Source organism: Lytechinus pictus, chromosome 13 (assembly GCF_037042905.1).
Source record: "Lytechinus pictus isolate F3 Inbred chromosome 13, Lp3.0, whole genome shotgun sequence".
Lineage (NCBI taxonomy): Eukaryota > Metazoa > Echinodermata > Echinoidea > Temnopleuroida > Toxopneustidae > Lytechinus > Lytechinus pictus.
This window is the reverse complement of record NC_087257.1, coordinates 4350813-4370517: the sequence shown is the minus strand read 5'-3', so window position 1 is coordinate 4370517 and position 19705 is coordinate 4350813. Positions and strand designations below refer to the sequence as shown.

General features: G+C 36.1%; 1 long non-coding RNA gene across 2 annotated transcripts; it reads left to right on the top strand.

The window, feature by feature from the left end:
- Positions 1 to 1766: 1766 nt before the first annotated feature.
- LOC135156300 (uncharacterized) lies at positions 1767 to 13416 on the top strand. 2 transcript variants are annotated; one of them, XR_010295416.1, is made up of 5 exons: positions 1767 to 2045; positions 8357 to 8463; positions 9190 to 9318; positions 9843 to 9948; positions 10995 to 13416. It is a non-coding gene; the product is annotated as an uncharacterized LOC135156300 (long non-coding RNA). The 2 variants fall into 2 exon arrangements; XR_010295415.1 differs by having other exon boundaries at positions 1776 to 2045; positions 9190 to 9304.
- Positions 13417 to 19705: the final 6289 nt, after the last annotated feature.

The following is a 19705-nucleotide window of genomic DNA, read 5'->3' as shown; positions in this document are numbered from 1 at the left end:
GACAGTCGACAATGTCACAACGTTGGAAACTCGTTTGATTGGATAGTTGTTGAACAGCCAGCAAAGGCACAACGTTGGCAACGTTGGAAACTAGTTCGCTGGAAAGTTGTTGAACAACCGACAATGGCACAACGTTGACAAAGTTGGAAACTAGTTTGTTGGAGATTTGTTGGACAGTCGACAATGGCACAACGTTGGAGACTAGTAAGTTGGAGAGTTGTTGGACAGTCGACAATGTCACAACGTTGGAGACACGTTTGATTGGATAGTTGTTGACAGCCAGCAAAGACACAACGTTGGCAACGTTGGAAATTAGTTCGCTGGAAAGTTGTTGAACAATCAACAATGACACGACGTTGGCAACGTTGGAAACTTGTTAGTTGGAGAGTTGTTGGACAGTCGACAATGGCACAACGATGGAAATTAGTAGGTTGGAGATTAGTTGGATAGTCGACGATGACACAAGGTTGGCAACGTTGGAAACTAGTTCGATGGAAAGTTGTTGAACAACCAACTATGGCACAACGTTGTCAAAGCTAGAAACTAGTTCGATGGAGATTTGTTGGATAGTCGACGATGGCACAACGTTGGAAACTGGTAGATTGGAGATTAGTTAGATAGTATACAATGACACAACGTTGATAAAGCTGGAAACTAGTTAGATGGAAAGTTGTTGAACAACTGACACTGGCACAACGTTGGAAACTGGTAGATTGGAGATCAGTAGGATAGTCGACGATGACACAACGTTGGCAACGTTGGAAAGTTGTTGAACAACAGACAATGGCACAACATTGGAAACTAGTGTGCATGGAGATGTGTTGGACAGCCAACAACGTCACAACGTTGGAAACGCGTGTTTGATTGGATAGGTGTTGAACAGCCAACAAAGGCACAGCGTTGACTACGTCGGAAACTAGTTCGATGGAGAGTTGCTGAACAACCGACAAAGGAACAACGTTGGAAACTATTTTCTTGGAGATTTGTTGGACAGTCGACAATGGCACAACGTTGACAAAGTTGGAAACTAGTTTGATGGAGAGTTGTTGAACAACGGACAATGGCACAACGTGGACAGCGTAATTGGAATAGTTTATTGGAGAGTTGTTGACAGTTAACATTGACACAATGTTGGAAACTATAGTTTGTTGGATATTTGTTTGACAGTCAACATAATATCCCGGCATAATATACACAGTGTTGAGAACGTTAGAAACTGGTTCATTGGAGAATTGATAATTGATAAAGTTGGCGGAGTACAGCAAGTCTGCATATGCCGACTTAACCCAAGACAAGACAAGACTACTCGCATAATTTCCAATGGGGCCAAGGGGGGGGGGGGGTCGATCAAGTAAGTTTGCTTGTCTATCCATGTCACCCTTGGTATCCCCCAGCAATAAGGGGAAAAGAAATCGAGAGAGAAGGAAAATAATGGGAAGGGAAAGAGGAACTAAAACTAAGTCTAAGGGGAAAACAAAAATAAAGATGGGGTAGAATAGAGAGGCTGCATGCACCGGGGGATGCAAATGTGTCGATTAATATAGAAAATAAAGGAGAAAAACAAGAAAAAAAATGTAGTTCAAGACCAGAATTTCCAGAAACGCCCTCGTCCTTTGCAGCTGGCAAGGCCTTTCACAGTAAGTACGAGATATGTCATAGGCCTACCGTCACATAACTAGAAGAAATTGAAGAAGGAAATACAAGCATCAACTGTGCCTATTTAAAAATACCATACTATTCTGATGCGCAGAATTAGTCGCGACGTCGGACTCCTTCTGTCATGTCTGTGTAGTCTGCTTCCTTCAATTTTGAACTTGAAGAATCTGGCAGAATTTGGACTGGATAGTGGATAAAGATAATTAAATTCCAGAATATCTAGTGATCTGGAACAGTACTTATAAGCTGCATATTTAGGACCTACAATCTACAGTGGAATTTTCTTTGCACTTGCAGATAATCGGTAACTGCAACCATTGATCCCCTCCGAAAGATCCCGGAGTCAGCTTCTGTGCGCGTACAGTCCGACGCTAGTATATTCGTGTACTGTAAGTAGTAGTAAAGTAGTACTTAACACCAGTCACTGCACAGTATAACATACTAACTAACCTCGTAATTAGCTTGTGTGAGTGACTAATACTAACCTCGCAATACGTGTGAGTGGGAACGAGTATGCGATACCAATGGCAAGGCAACAGTCATTGGATGATTTTCAAATTTCAAGTACAGTGTTGAAATCTGGTGTTGGTGTAACCCAGGCACCCAAGGGTTCATTACATGCCGCCGCGCACAGAAAAATCAAGCCATAGAAGTCGTGTGTTGTGGACCCAAGAAGTGAGATCCCAGCACGTGCGACCCACTAGTAAGAAATCCACTGCCAAACGCGGTTCGTGGTGCGAGGTTAGTATACTAATACTAACCTCGCAATACGTGTGAGGCTTACCGTGTAATTCACCATACCCATGGTAGTAGCGTGAAGTATGGTCTAAATAATTATCCGAATAAATAGTCAAAACAGAAATTAAGCACTTACCACGATTATATGGATGAAGGTCTAACGAGTGGCAGCTTCCTGACATCGAGGCACAGACTGGAACCTAAAAAAACGAAAAGTTCTGTCGCGGTAGCTCTCCTCTTTCAGAATTCAAAACAAAATGGCCGATTGAGACCGAGACTAATAGCACTAGTGCATATAGACTTTGTCAAATTCGCGCATGCGCCCTACACCCTCGGTACCGGTCTCGGAACGGCCATTTTGCTATGAATTCTGAAAGAAGGAGAGCTACCGCGACATAACTTTTCGTTTTTTGAGGTTCCAGTCTGTGCCTCGATGTCAGGAAGCTGCCACTCGTTAGACCTTCATCCATATAATCGTGGTAAGTGCTTAATTTCTGTTTTAACTATTTATTCGGATAATTATTTAGACCATACTTCACGCTACTACCGTGGGTATGGTGAATTACACGGTAAGCCCCTGGGCTCCGGCCCGCTGAGCGGGCCGGAGCTCCCTGGGTTAGTGTTGGTGTTGTGACAACACCGTACTTGAATCAGGCTGGTGTTGAGATTGACCTCGGAAAATATGGTGTATTTCCGGCAGTTTGTGTTGAAGGCTGGTGTTGATTGTCATCTGCTGAACCCAACACTGCACTGTGGCTGCATGGTGTTGATGATCTACAAGCAATTTCCCCATTAAGCAACACCGACGTACCCCAGGGATTGGGAGAATCGTGATTTAAAGTTCAGTGTTGGTGTTGATGAACTGTAGCTTACGAACAGGGGGCGAACACGACGAACCATCTCCGTAAAATTATCTTTTACATTTAAGATGAGAGCAAATCATTAGAGTTTTAATACATTTCAATGAAAAATAATATTACGCTTGATGTTGGAGCTCAGTTCAGCAGCCCTTTCACGCTCTCAACACCGTACACCGTACTTGAAATCACCCAAATGACTTGCTACCTGGCATTCCTGCCTTATTTATTATACGCTGCCTTGAATTGACTTGGTCGGTCCTGCCTGGCCTAGCCTGGACCGAGTGTTTTCCAACTGCAGTCAAACCTGTAGTTGCTATGTGAGGCATGCTACACTTGACACTGAAATATCATTTAATAGTTATGGCACGAGCGAGACTAGGCCATGGCCATGCATATTGAGATATCAGTTGACTTCTATCTTAATCAAAAAGAGGCACTCTTTAGTTACAGTAGGCAGTAGCTACGTTACTCTGAGTGAGGCCAAGTTACGCGACCTCCTTTTTTGATTTTGTAAATACTGAGAGACTGCAATTACACATGTGAGTTTTTGTGATGATTACTGACGTTGCAATTGGCATTGCATACCGAGTCATTAAACAATTGTAGACAGAAACAGAGATTGCAACTCGCAAGAAAATGTAATACATCTTAATTTTTATTACATGCATATGCATATGTTTTTTTGGTATTAGTCTTGTTTGAGAAAAAGAGGATGTCAAAAAAGTTTGAATGCTACAAAGGCCTCAATAAATATCACACGTAATTCTCTTGATTCCTCTTAATTATGTGAAGAGACTTGTAACAGAAAGAATGAAAAGAAATGAATAGCTGTAATAATAGTTGTAATGTTTTTTTGATAGAATCATGAACAGATTACAGATGATGATGGCACAGTGTTGAAATTGTTTGATGGAGATGGCGCATCGTTGGATTTGTTTAGAATTAGACCAACAAAGAATCAACGTTACAACAACATTTAACCGATATCAGACAAACATTGAATCAACGTTTACGCCAACGTTGGACTAACATTGGACTAAAGTTGAATCAACTTTCCATCAACATTGGACCAACATTATACCAACGTTGGATCAACGTCACCCAACGTTGGACCAACATTGGACCAACGCTGCCATACCTGCCTCATCTGGACAATGATTATGCACTCATGAATATTCATTACATCAGTAAATGACCCAAATTTTAGGTAATATTGCTATAATAATTAGAGTATTTATGTTTATTCAATATTTCCACCATGAAAAGTTTCAGAAAAGTATGTGGCTCTATTACCATATCATTTATAATCAAAACATATTATTCTAAGTGAAATATTCAAGGTTAAGTGTGGAAAATGATATTAACTGTATTCTGCCAAGTATAGCAAAGTTGCTCTATATATAGGAGTCAATGACAGGATACAGTGGATAGGTGTAGGATGATAGGAATAGGATATAGGATTAGGAAGTAGGATTTTAGGATAGGATAAGACATGATGATAAAGATTTGAGTGTAGAGTTGTAATGGTGGACTTCACCTTGAAACCAATTAATGTTTTGTTAATTACTGCCATACGTTGGAATAACGTTGGAGCAATGTTGGAGCAACGTTGTGACAACGTTGTAACAATGTTGGAGCAATGTTGCCAGACAACGTTGGAGCATTGTTGCTGGACAGCGTTGAACCAACGTTGTAAACATAGTTGGACTGACGTTGTATGCAAGTGCACGTCCATCGCTGCTTCAACGTTGCCCATCAACGTTGCAGCAACGCTGTTATTGATGACTCAGCCGACATTATACCAACGTTGGAGCATTGATGGTGGACAACGTTGAACTGACGTTGGAAATGTTGTTGGTCTGACGATGTATGGACGTGCACTTCTATCGATGATGCAACGTTGCTTACCAACGTTGTAGCAATGTTGTATTTGACTATTTAGCCAACATTGGATCAACGTTGCCAGACAACGTTGAAACATTGTTGCTGGACAACGTTGAACTGACGTTGGAAATGTTGTTGGTCTGACGATGTATGCGCGTGCACTTCTATCGATGATGCAACGTTGGCCTGCCAACGTTGAGGCAACGTTGGGAAAAAATTTCCCAACGTTGATCCAACGTTGGTCCAACGCTGTATTGTTACCTGGGATGTTTCACCAATCAGACAAACAGAAGTACATTTCTACCTAAAGAAGAGATTTTCTAGGCTTTTTTGTAAACGTGAACAGGATATGTATATCACTGAACAATTGATGCGAGGGCGAAGCGCGAGCGTAAAAAAAAAAAAAAAAAGACTAAAACGGGACCCCGGCCCCCTCAATCCGGGGTCGGAAGGACCGCATGCGTGTTCCCAAAATGTAAAGGGGTATTTTTTCGCGGGACAAGTCAGGCCCGCGAATTGCAAAAAGGAGGATACATTTGTATTTTCACCCGGACATTTCTTTAAGAAGGGGGTGTTTTTTATCTCTCTCTTTTGACTTCTGAGAAATTTTAAAAGGGGGTTATAAAATACTTTGAATAACATTGAAAAATTGATCAAATCCCGGGATCAAATTTCAGAAATTTGGGCTAGTTTTGAAAGCTTATTCGAATGAGCCTGAATAATCCTGAATTCAGGATTATTTCATTTTGAAAAGTAAAGTACGGACCTTTTGTTGGAATGAGAGCTCGCCTGAGATAGGGGGTACATTGAGCTGTGTTCCGGATTTAGGGGGGTCTCTAAGGCAAAAAAGCCTGCGAAAAGCCCTCGAAAGGGTTGTTCAGAAATTTTGGCAGACCTTCGATAGGGGGGTGCTTTCAAAGGGAGGGAACGAGCATAGGCGTACCCTAAATAACACTGAGTGGGGAGGGGACGGGAACGGGACACATTATTTATGTTTTGTAAACCATGAAAAGGATGAGTTAATTGGGGACCTTTTTAGATTAATAACGTGAATAATGCGGCGCGAAACGCGAGCAGAAATATTTGAAAATCTGATCTGAAATGGGTCAATTTAAGTTATCTGTTTCAAGTACTTTGTAGGTAATTTGCGAGGTGGATATTGATCGCACTTAATGAAAAACTGATATTGTTCATTATTATTACTCTGAGTTTTGACATGGGACCGTGACATTCTATAAGGACATTTTGTCATTATGAAAATTATGAATACCTTCCTATTCCTTCCTAAAATGATATAGGTAGGCTTACCTAACAAATCAAATTTTACACAGCGCGAGAAGAAAATAGTGATATTCAGACCATAAAAATGACAATTTATACAGAGCACTTTAAAAAAAATCAGTTTGTAACTATAACAAAATAAGTTCGATTACTGAGTTGAAGTCATATTGTAAAAAACGTTGCTCACGCTTCGCGCTCGCATTGACTTGAGCGAGATATTAATTTGTTTAACATGTTCAAGAGGATATTAATTGCCCTTAAATATTAATTTTTCAAGTCTAGTCAATTTGCACAAATTATTCTGCTCGCGATTCGAATATTAATTATCTTCGCTTTATTTAGTAGTACACATACTCTTCATGATTACAAGAAAAGTTCTAACTTCATATTACAAAAATATCAGCTCGCGCTTTGCGTTCACAAATTTTACTAAGTAAGTGCGATCAACATTCGCTTCACAATTTTCCTATAGTGCTTGCAGGTAGCTAATACCCCTTTCATAAACCCATCCTCCAATTAGCCGCCTAAGAGTAATGCGGATAATTCAATAAAAATTGCGTTCACAAACTCCGAAAATAATCCGCACTATTTTTACGGGCGCCCGTCCTGAAAAAGGCGGATAATCGTCATGGCAACCGTACACACCCCCTCCGATGCGGTTGTGTTGGAAAAGGGTGACCTTGTGACCGCACCATGGCAATTATCCGCATTACTTTGGAAATGCGTTCATAAAGTCAAATTATGCTGCTATTAGCCGCATAATTGGGTTTATGAAAGGGGTATTAAGGTTGAAAGGTAATCTGAATAATAAGAATATTGCACTAACTTCTTTGTGAGAATGAAATAAACAAGCGAAGCAAGAATGCCGATGGTACTGAATAGAAATACAGCACCACATATTAGAAAAAAGGAGATTGAGTTAGAATCTGTGATAACAATGGCAATATATACAAAAAACACACACAACACAATTCAATTCAATTCAATTCAATTCAAAATGGTTTATCAAAAATACTTTCTTTGCGGCAAAAGCCGAATTGCAAAAGTTTACATTTCAAACAAAATCATCAATAACAAGGTAAAAATAACTTATAGTACTACGGAGAAAATTTCAATATAGACATATATGTAACAAAGTATATCATAAACAAATTTAAATCGATGCTCACTGATCAAATAGGAAAATATGCAAAGTACATGTAAATATACCTGATGTGTTACAATGATCATTTTAGATTTTCTCGTTTGTAAGAAATATGTCAATTTAAACCTGATATTAGATTGTAAAAAAATATTTGCGCAGTGAATATTTTCATCTCAGTCAAATGGTGTTCTCACTTTCAAGATCTAAGAGAAAAGAGCATAAATGTATTTAACTGGGTTTATCTATTGTATGCAAATTGAAAAAAAATTGTTGAAAAAAAACTCCATAAATTCTCAAAACATTTTAGATATAATTATCGAAAGGCCAGAGGATCCTTTTTTAAAGCCGGCCTCATAAAGAACCCAATCACAACATATTTTTAAACATAATTTGAAAAGCTGTTTACTAGATGCTTGTCTTGATAGAAACTAGTTACAAAAACAAAATAAAGCTGGAGCAAGACCAATATCAAAATTTTGTGAATTGCTTTATATCTTTGTTTGTGGGATGACTGGTGTGACGATTTATTTACTGTTCAATGCCCTGTTTTTTGTTCTCCCCTTGTTTTTATCCCTGATTGTTTTGTAATGTACTTTCTTAATTTTTTTTTTATGTATGTATTGTCTATGTCACGGTGCACTCATCGCAAGCTATGTTTTCTGAGTTGATACCTCCATTGGTAAAGTTTTACAAAATATATTAATGCTTTTAGTTTTATTGTTGGAAATAAATTTAGTTTCATTCATTCATTCATGCCCTTTTTTGATTTGTTTTTACCTTACCTTTATTACAGAAGAAAAGAAGGCTAAACTACACCAAAGAGGAGCAGTGCAGCTGGTGGAATTCGTAAAGAGACGAAAAGGGGACCTGTTCGGGAAGGCAGGGTATTGTGGAGTGAAGGTAATGTAAAGTTTTGTGGTCAAACTCAAATGCATTATGATTTTTTTTTAAACTATGGTCATCATAACCTTTAAAGTATATGGATCTAATTCATGAAACTTTGACATGCACATAAGAGTAATTAAGTATCACTGAACATCCTGTCTAATACCTGAAATATATTGATGAGAATTTTTGCTGAACCTCATCTTCCAATATAATTATAATCAGGGCCCAGTAAATCAAAGGTTTGCAATGAATTGCAAATATGAAAGTTTGGCTCCCGGTCAGTATTTTAAACAGAGTGCGCATGCAAAGATGATCTTGATTGGTCATTGGTATTTAGCGATTGAGTGTAAACCTTTGTGTCACGGAGCCCAGGGGTGGATCCAGGATTTTCAAAATGGGGGGGGGGGGGCACATTTTCCCAGAGCAAAATTTGACCCCCCCAAAAAAAAATGTCCTCACTTGTAAATGAATGATACCCATTAAAATACATTCTGTGACTCTCAAAAGGGAGGGGCACAGGCTGGAGCCCCCTCCCATTGGATCCGACTCAGATTATAATAGAATCATAAACATGAAAGTATTGGGGGATATTGAGAGTTCTCAGGTTGTTCTTATTTTTAAGCCAAGCTTGTTAGACTTTGGAAGGAAAAAAAAATGTGTTTGTACATGAATGTTTTTCAATGAAAACATTTTTTTTCTGGGGCAAAACACACTGGATAAAGATATTTGTCTTTTTAGGTTGAGCAGAGAAAGCAGAATACCTGGCAGGAACTTGCCACCAAATTGAGGAGCTGTGGGGTCCACAAAGGGACTGGAGAGAGCTTAAGAAGAAGTGGCAGGAGCTGAAGAGTCTGTGAGCTTATCTCTGTGAATATATATTTGTTGTTCACTGTTGCAAGGATGCAGAAGAAGACTGATGGTTGATTATAATTAGACAAATATCAATCAAAATACATGGTCATCAATTTATTTTTCATCATTCATTGATGTCAGTTTGAATTATTAAATTAATGATAATAATAATGTCCATTTATATAGCGCAGTTACTATGTGCATATACTCAACTGCGCTTTGATACTTGGTATCATAATTATTACCCCGGATGTAGCTAAGCCGCCATATTGATAGGCGCAAAAGCGTTCAAGGAGTAAATCCTACCGGGTACCCATTCACCTCACTTGGGTCGAGTGCGGCACAATGTGGATAAATTTCTTGCCGAAGGAAATTACGCCATGGCTGGGATTCGAACCCACGACCTTCTGTTTCAAAGGCCGAATACTAATCCACTGAATGAAATTGAATGAAAATCAAATTTTTTATATCAATTACGAATCATATCATATTGGATTTATTTATCATTTGAGTATTTGTTTTTATGCTTCAATATTCAGGAGGAGGACCCCCAAAGTCTATTGATTTTATTTCTGAAAAGGTGTTGGAAGCAGTAGCAACCGAAGTGAGGGAGGGGCTGGCTCCCAGAATGAAGCTGGGTTGGGTGTACGTTATTATTTTTTGTGTGTGATTGACAATCGAAATTGTAATTTTTCTTTCATCAAAACCAAAATATTTTCAAAAAAGACTTGAATAATGTAAAAAATTGAATTAATATAAATCATACAAATTACATATAATCATTTTGTGTGCTAAGAAAAACATCTATACCTTAATATTGAGAATGACTGTCTGCCATTCCTAAGATATCCTTGTTTGATTTGTATAATATACTTGCTACGTAACTGTGAAAATGCTATTTTTTTTAGATCATGAATACACATTTTAATTAGTACACATTTTATGTTATGTGAAAGAGCATATCAAAACTATGATTTGATATCAATTTCTATGATATAATGACTTTTGGAAGTGGCTGTTCACTTCAACTAAAATGTGTCTGCAGAAACTATTATATGTTTTTACCCCCTGCCCTAAAAAAATGGGGGGTTAAGGTGACATAACATCCATGAAGGCATTACTTTCTACATTTTAAAGTTGACGAGGAACAATTCGGGGGTACTCTATCTCACTGACCTTTTCCTGTTGTGTGAACTTCGTATTCATTGTGAGTGATTGGGGATAATATTAAGAAAACATAACTAGATGTGTAATTGTGGTTTATAAATGATTTTTGTTTTCTTAATAAAATTTTGTAATTCTTATTCAGGAGTACATCATTTTCTTTTCAACTAGAATACACAATATTATCATGTTAATACCTGGTTGGGGAACAGTTCAGGGGGGGGGTGTTTCACAAAGAGTTTAGTATGACAATATCCATTTATGATGGTTAAAGTGACTTCAATATCTTCATATATTTTCTTTTTCAATCTTACTATTGAGAAAAATAATTTGATTTATATTTTGTTTTTATAAATGATTTTTTCTTGATAGGATTTGAAAATAATATGTAGGGGCATATTTTCTTCTCAACCAGCATACGCATTGTAATCTGTTAGTACTAGGTTAGGGTTGCAAGATCGGATTTTTAAAAATCCTTCCCATTTTACGATGTATTTTTATATTTAAAAAAAAATTATCATTACTAGGAATGCACAAGCTCCCAGGATTTGGAGGTTGCTGCCCTAGCCGAAGACACGAACCAGAACATGGACAATGATGAAGAAGACTTGGACTTGGGAGATGATATTGGGGATATTCAGGTTCTTGAGAACTTGGACACAGTGACACAACTTGTTACTTGTCCCCCCGATGTTATCCATGCTGACCTGTTGAGAATCAGCGGTCAGTTAGATACAATAATAGATCTTGTCATGAGACAGCGGGGAGGCAAGGAACAATAATGGTCCACTGTATTCAGGTTCTCTCTTTACTATTTTTAAGTATTTAAAGCTGCCTTTTTAGGGTCAGCCCATGTCATTTCAACTCAGCCTGTATTCAATTCAATACTTAAGTCTTTTTGAATAATTTAATTGAAAAAAAGGGTAAATAAAATAATTTCGAATGTATTGGCAGGTAATTTTTTTGTGTGTGTTTGCAGTCATCCTGAGTTGTGAAGAATTGGGTTGTAGTGCTTTTGGTGAACGTATTAAGTGCACAAAGTTGGTGATGTCACATTGTTCAGCATGTTTGGTTTATATATTTTGTTACAAAAGTAAACCAATGTTGACCTAAATGAAAAATAAGCATATTTCTTAGCAGTGTAAAATACATCATAAAATCTTTGTAGAATCTAAGTTTTGAATTGCATACCAGCCCTGATGACACTTTATCCCTCAACTTTGCCCAAAGTCCACTAAAAATCCTATCGTATTAGAACGATATATATTATGCTCACAATGAGAACCACTAATGACCTGGTGAAACGAAAACAAGTTTCTTCAGAGATTTATTCAGGATTAGAACTTGAAGAAGTGACAATGAATGAGCTTAAGACAGTGGATATTCAAATTTGCAATTTCTCCAACTATCAATCCCCAAGAATCAACTAACAATAGGCATAATATACCAGGCAATATTATGTTTGCTTCAGTTTACAAAGAAAAAGTTAACAATAAAGAATTGTGTTTTGAGCATAGGGTGTATATAGTTTCATTAATGAACAAAATTGCTAATTGTCATTTAAATTTCATTAAATTTATCAGCTAGAAGGATGGTCAAATACTTGAAATTCTAGATCTATAAATATTATATGTGACCAGCCACCAAAAATCAACAAGTCTCCCAGAATAAATTTTGATGTTTTCATTGAGATTGAAAAGCATAGCCTAAACTTTGATATGATATATAACTTGTCAAAATTGATCAAGAATAACCCTTACAAGTACTTGATTGAAAGCAGATGAAATTAAGCGAGAGCTTTAAAAAATATGGAGAAAATAAGGTTTGAAGTTTGTGGTTCACTCAAGCATGAGATGTGCACACTCTGCAATTTAAATGAAACTTCAAAGCAGTCTGCAAAAAATTGTGTTAGATAAAATTTTGTATCTTGTTTTCTAGCCAACTTCAAAGCTTCAGCCTTTGACAGTATGAAGAAGAAGATCTACCCTTTCTAATTAACTTTTTTTTTCATTTTGAAGACCAAATGATTATTTTATACTATACTATTCAAAGAGAACCTTCAATGACGTTGATCTTTGGGTGGCTTGTCACATATGGTCTAAATAAGAATGTTTATGTATCCACTAAGATAAATCTCCAAGGCCGTTAAATAATGACAACTTTATAAATGGTTCCATTCATAATGCAACATGAACATTTCAGGTGAATTGACATGGACTTACTCTTTTCACATATAACAAAAAAGTAACTCTCCCCCTTTTCAAAGTACATAAACATTTAGATGAATTGATTTCATGCAAATCGTTTTGCAGCAGTACCATTTTGGCTAATATTTTGAAGAAAAAAAAAATTGATCAATCAAGTCATACATGAGTGAGAACACATTGTGGGATAATTTTTTTTTTCAAAGTAACAATTTTCAGTTGAATAAAGAGGAAGGGGAGCTACTTTTTTGTTATTCATATCTCCATCTTTTTCTGTCATAACAGGTTTTGAATAAAAGGTGCATTTTGAATATTAATTCCTGTAAATATGAAATTTTGAAAAAGTATTCACACACTTTAACAAAAGAGAGAAACTGTGCAATTTAAATTCTTAAATTCCATTGTATTTATTAATGCTAATGTATCTAAGAATATATGAAGAAGTTTATACAACTATATACAGATCAATTATTATAGATATATTCAATAATTTCATTACTTATGATACATTGAATTCAAGTGCCTTTAATTTATCAAATCTGTTGGCAAGTCATATTTATATGATGTATATAGAATATAGTTATATACAATTATCTAAAAAAATGACATTTACTTGGTAATTTTATTTATTTAATGTACATATTCTTCTTTATGTCTATGAGAATACATTTGTTCATTTGTGTTTAAAATAGAAATAGTTATACCTTGATGGAATTATTCAATTGTCAATAAATAGTCTGACATGAATAATAAAGTGCTTTAATTTTGAAGAGTTGCTTTTCTAAACCCTTTGTTCATTATATACTGAAATAGGGAAGCTGTTTATTGAATATGGTGACATGAATCTGTCATTCAAAGTTGCTGTCACAATGCTACTCTTGCTCTCTTCAGACTACTTTTATTCAATAAATAGCTACCAGTTAAACATCATAAGGGTTCCAAATAATTATCGCAAAAGTAATGGATTACATAATTCACGGTACGCAATGGATGACATTTGCAATTAAATCACATCTAGAAAATGAAAGTGTTACTGGAGTAATAATAATGACCAACCCTTAGTAATTGATATTATGCTATGATATGGATACTCTATTGATAAAAAGTAGGTAATGCATTCAATGAGATTAATTATATTCCCCCACCCACCATATTATGTTATCAACTTTCTACATTAATCAAATGTACCAAAGAGAGTCTGCAATGTACCTGAAAACATAACTTAAAGACCAAGATTGAGGCTAGAAGTGAAATTTACAAGTGGGAATTACATAGTGCAAAGTCGTGAGTCTGATATTCACTGCTAGACAGCTGAGTATATTGCTTAAAAAGGCTTTATTGATTGATTGATTGATTGACAACGAATTTATTCATTCCAAAATTTCAACAAAGTTACAAAGTAAAGCAAAATATAATATAACATTTTGAAATGAAATAGGAACCTTCTGGAAAGCAAAGCTTGTTATTGAAGGTTTCCTTTAATAAATAAGACTTAATGCAAAAAACAATATATATATATAATATACTAATCATATCGTTCTTGTTGAGGTTCAAAATAGATAGAATAAACAAGTCATCATATCTTTCTTGTAAAAATTATATGTAAAAATTATATGTAAATCCTTGTTAAATGTATTTTTTTTTTTTTTTACATATTCTCCCAAGTAAAAAAATAAACAAGGCTGGATTATCTTACAAGATATGAAGAAAAAGTGAAAAGGACACACAAGACAAAACGTTACGAAAACAGGACGTGACAGAACGGTACAAGATCAAGACATGACAAAAAGTTATACCAAAACAAGACAGATGAAGTATTACAAGAACAGACAAATTGAAAAAAAAAGACAACGACAACAACAAAACAAAGGACAAAAACGAGTGAAAGAAAGAAAGAAGAAGGAAAGAAAAAAACCAAAAAAAAAAACAGGTAGAGCGAAAGAAAGGAGACGGGAAAAGAAGCGAAATAAAGGCAGGGTGGGGGAGGGGGGAATCCAGAAGAACAGAAGATCCACAAGATATCCTAAGTAGGATGAATGATGGGAGTGTTATAGTTATTGGTTAGATTTTTTTTAAGTGCTCTATTGAAGCTATGAATAGTTGGCTTATTTCGTAAAGTTTGCGGAAGTGAATTCCAAAGTTTGATACCAGAAGATATAAACAGTTTGTTTGTTAATAATGTCCTCGTTCTAGGTAAATGGAAAAGTCCAGCAGATCTTGTAGGGTAGTGATGTACATTGATATTTCGTGTGAACATAGAATAAAATACGTCTGGTAGTTCATCTTTACTAAGGTTGAACATAAAAGATCCAAGATTATAATGGTAAAGATCATGTATCTTAAGAATTCCATGAGTTTTAAAAAGAACATTCGTATGTGCCCGATAATGAGAATGGCAAATAACGCGCAAAGCTTTTTTCTGAAGTAGTAAAAGTCTATTCAAATGAAAATCAGCACAACTCCCCCATGCAATAATACAAAAGTTCAAATGCGGGAGTATCAGCGTAGAGTATAAGTTTAATAATATACGAGTCGGAAAATAGAATTTAACTTTATTTATAATTCCAATATTCCGTGAGATTATTTTGCATGTGTTATCTATATGTTCTTTCCATGACAGTCTGTCGTCGATAGTTACTCCTAGAAATTTCGTACTTAATACTCTTTGAATATTAATATTATCAAAAATAATGTTACCTGGGAGTTCATCAATGATATTGCTGAAGAGCATGTAATTTGTTTTAGTGAGATTAAGCGATAATTTGTTGGCTTTGATCCACTCTGAGACTAGTTTTAATTCTTTATTAAGTGTGTCAAGTAAATGTTTGGGGTCCTTATGAGAAAAAAATATATTTGAGTCGTCGGCAAAAAGAATGAATGATAAAGTACTTGATGATTTATAAAAATCATTAATGTAGACCAAAAAAAGAAGCGGACCCAAGATTGAGCCTTGAGGGACTCCACATGAGATAGATTTGGGAGGGGAATCTACATTTGCTATGGAAACATATTGCTGCCTACTGCTGAGGTAGTTCCTGAACCACTCCAAGGCTATCCCTCTGATTCCATAATAATTAAGCTTGTATAAAAGGATATCATGGTTGATTGTGTCGAAAGCCTTGGAGAAGTCCAGGAACACCCCAACAGTATGCTCATACTTGTCAATTCCATTGGCAATCTTATTAATCGTTGACAACAGGGCATGAGTAGTACTATGTTTTTCGCGAAAACCAAACTGCAGGGGATAAAACAATTTATGTATATTAAGAAACTTTGTCGTGCGTACAAAAATTACTTTTTCCAAAACCTTCGAAAGGCATGTCAATAATGATATGGGGCGATAATTTCCCAACACGGTGTTGTCGCCTTTTTTTAAAATAGGGATTACTCGGGCTTGCTTTAATGAAGAAGGTACAACTCCTGTAGAAAGAGACAAATTAAAGATATAAGTCAAAGGTTTAATAATGTGTATCAGGTTTCTTTTCAGGAGAATGTTACTTATATCGTCACATCCTGAACTCATTTTATTCTTTAGTCCAGAAATTATATCAGCTAGTTCTTTTACGTCTGTTGGTGTGAAATATATCGAATTTGGATTAGGGACATTAAGAAAAGATGTGAAGTGTTTAGAAGAGGCAGGGATTGTGCTGGCAAGATTTTGGCCTACGGATGCAAAATAGTCATTAAAAACATTTGCCAAGGCAAGGGGATCCTCTACCAATTCACCATCAACATTTATTTTCGTGGGCGTAGACATTCTGAAGTTACCTTGTATAACGTTTTTTATAACTTTCCATGTATTTTTAACGTCGTTTCTATAGAGGTCAAATTGATTATGAAAATAATTCTTTTTACATTTTCTCAGTATACCTGTCAGAATATTTTTGTAGTCAGTGTACTTTTTTCTATTACTGTCGCAAGGCTTTGAAATAGTTTTTAAGTAAAGGTTATTCTTTCTGTTTATTGAGCGCAAAATGCTAGGTGTAATCCATGGGGACCTTGGAACCTTTTTGTAATTAGAGCGTTTGAATCGCACTACGGGAAAAGAGCTATTCATTAATGGATTCAATTTATTCATAAAAGCGTCAAATGCATCCTCGGCATTTTGAATACTGTAAATTCCTGACCAGTCAACATTTCCTAACTCTTCATTGAACAGATTCATATTATTTTCAGAAAAATCACGTCGAGTATTATGATCAACTTTGTGTTCAGTGGCGTTGGTATCTAGTTTAAAATGCGAAAATATGGGAAAATGGTCCGACAAATCAGAAAGAATTATTCCCGTAGAGAGAGTACTTCTGGTATTTGTAAATATATTGTCGATGAGAGTAGCCGATGTACCTGTGATTCGAGTTGGCTTGGTTATCAAAGGAAGGAAACCTGCTGTCATTATTACATCCGAAAAAGTTTGAACAAAAGTATCAGTATCGTATTTTAGTAAGTCAATATTGAAATCGCCGAGTAAAAAACACGTTTTATTGACCATCTCATGGAGTGCCAATAACCCATGGAATGTATTTAAAAAGTCATCGTGGGAGGAGTTAGGCGGCCTGTAAATCGTTCCAACCAGAATATTTTTGTCGTTGGGCATAAGAATTTCAACAAAAAGTGTTTCAATAGCATCATTCATTAAAGTAAGATCAGGCCTTAACCTGTAATCGAATTGTTGGGATACAAAAAGAGCAACGCCTCCACCTGATTTCCCTATTCTATTATTTGTGACCAAATTATAACCTGGCAGCGTATAAAAGGATAGTTGAGTAGAGTGGGAAAACCACGTTTCTGACAAACCTATCACAGAACAAAAGAGCTTAGAATTCAATAAAAGGGAACGAAGTGATTCAAAATTTTTGTTGGCACTGCGAATGTTGCAATGTAGCATTAGAAAGTTACTGTTGTCAAGTTGTTTCGACGCTATCTGTTTATCAGTAAAATAGAGCGAGGGGGTATGTTGATACGTATTATCATTAGGATCAGAAAGAGAATCAAGATTAGCTTGTGCATTGAGAGTTTGAGCTACGGAGTCATGATTGATTGATTTTTTTAACAGACTGAATTACGTGACGTCAGGAGTGTTACGATTACAAAGGTTCTTACACAGAAAAAAATGTTGATTTTTTTAAATTTCGAGATTTATATATTCACTTTCTTTTCATTTGAAGAAGAAACATGCACTGACAATATTTCAGTTTTTATGTGTACAAACCTATGAAATCACAACGTTTTTAACACATTACTTCACAATTTTGAGGCCGATGAAAAGCACAATAATTAGAGCTATTCTAATGCAAAATATTCAACTGCTTAGTGGTTAAAAGGCTTACATTGCTGTATTCAGTAGTTCACAAACTTTTGATTGGTATATGATTTGTCAATTTTACTTTTGGGTCAGGTCTGGGTCTTCAAAAATATATATATAAATTAGCTAGATTATGTGAAGAAATCATTAACAATATCCATTTGTACCATTTGGCCAACCTGGTACTCATGAGCATCATTTTCTTCCACATTGACTTCATCATTTCATCCCTCTTCATTTTCAGGCTGTTGATCCGCTTCTTCTTCTTCGTCTGGTGGTTCATTTAATAACTTAGCTATGTTGTACAAGACTGCACATGCAACAACAACATCACAGACTCTCCTTGGTTCCATATGCATTCCATGCCCCTTCAAGCACATGAACTTGTTTTTCAGCTGTCCGAACGTCATTTCAATCAAACATCGTGTCCGTGCATGTGCCCTGCATTTAAAAAAAAATTAAGATTAACATTTCATGAAGACATTTCAGCACTTAAAGGGGAGCCAAATCCAAATAATAACTTGCTTTTAGAAGAAAAATCAGACAAGTTGATATCAGACAAACAATAAGGAAGTTATAAAATTTGTAAAAATTGGTAATCACTATACCCATGTAGACTTCAAATTGGCCGCATATATTATGATGTCATTAAGGCAATGAATACTCTCCTCTGTACTCCAATAAGTAAATTAGTTATGAGGTAATTTCTTTCGAAATGTTTTACGTAAAATATTTTTTTATTTCGTGAAGACATTAAGCAATATACAATTTAATATACTATTTAGATTACTACGTACCCCAGGGGAATGGGTACTTGATTGGCGAAAATCACAAATCCCTGATAACATGGCCTATGTGAAAGAAGTCCTTCCCCTTTTCATAATTTACTTGCCCATGGTTGGCAGTTGAAATATACAAAACGGATCTCAATTTCAAAGCAGCCATAATTTCCTAATTGCTTGTCCGATTTCTTTCAAACATTCACCACTCTTTTATTTATCATTTTCCTTTCAAACATAACATTTTATGACCAGGGCTGAATTCCCCTTTAAAATTTCTCACATATTTGAATAGCTGAATTCAGGCAAGCCTATAAGGGTAGTTCTACTAATTACTGTGAGGATGGTTATCTAGCTGGGAAGTTGATGTCCTTGAACAAGAAACTCGTCAATATATTAAAAAAAAAATAAATGGCGATCGTGCATTATAAATTGGTTACTTGATAACATTCCACAAACCTGTTATAGGCTTTCTTTGCAGGTGTGTCATCTTTGTCTTGACCAAACGGGGTTTGAATCCATCGTCTAAGGGGGTAGCCACTGTCTCCCAAGAGGTAACCACTTTCCCTTCTGTTTTGCAGAAACTCTCCAAGGTGGCTCATGTTAAGGATTCGTGCATCATGGACTGATCCCGGCCATTTGCAAATGACAAAATAGCATACTCCTTCATGAACATATATTGTGGTTGCCTCTTCAGTATGAATCTAATACAGCATGCATTTTCTTTACCAGACATAATGCATAGATTAAAAATCCGCTCAAGGTATTAATTGTATTGTATTGTATTGTATATTTTCTTCATCCGGTCTTCGGAGATCGGCGGCAAGCCGCAAAGTTCAGGTCCTTTCTTGATGGTGCTGTCGACATAGGTGGAGTTTTAAGATGTATCTTAGGCAGTGACACGTCAAAGAGGAAGCGGAGGAGGAGGGCAGAGAGTGTGAGGGAAAGAGGAT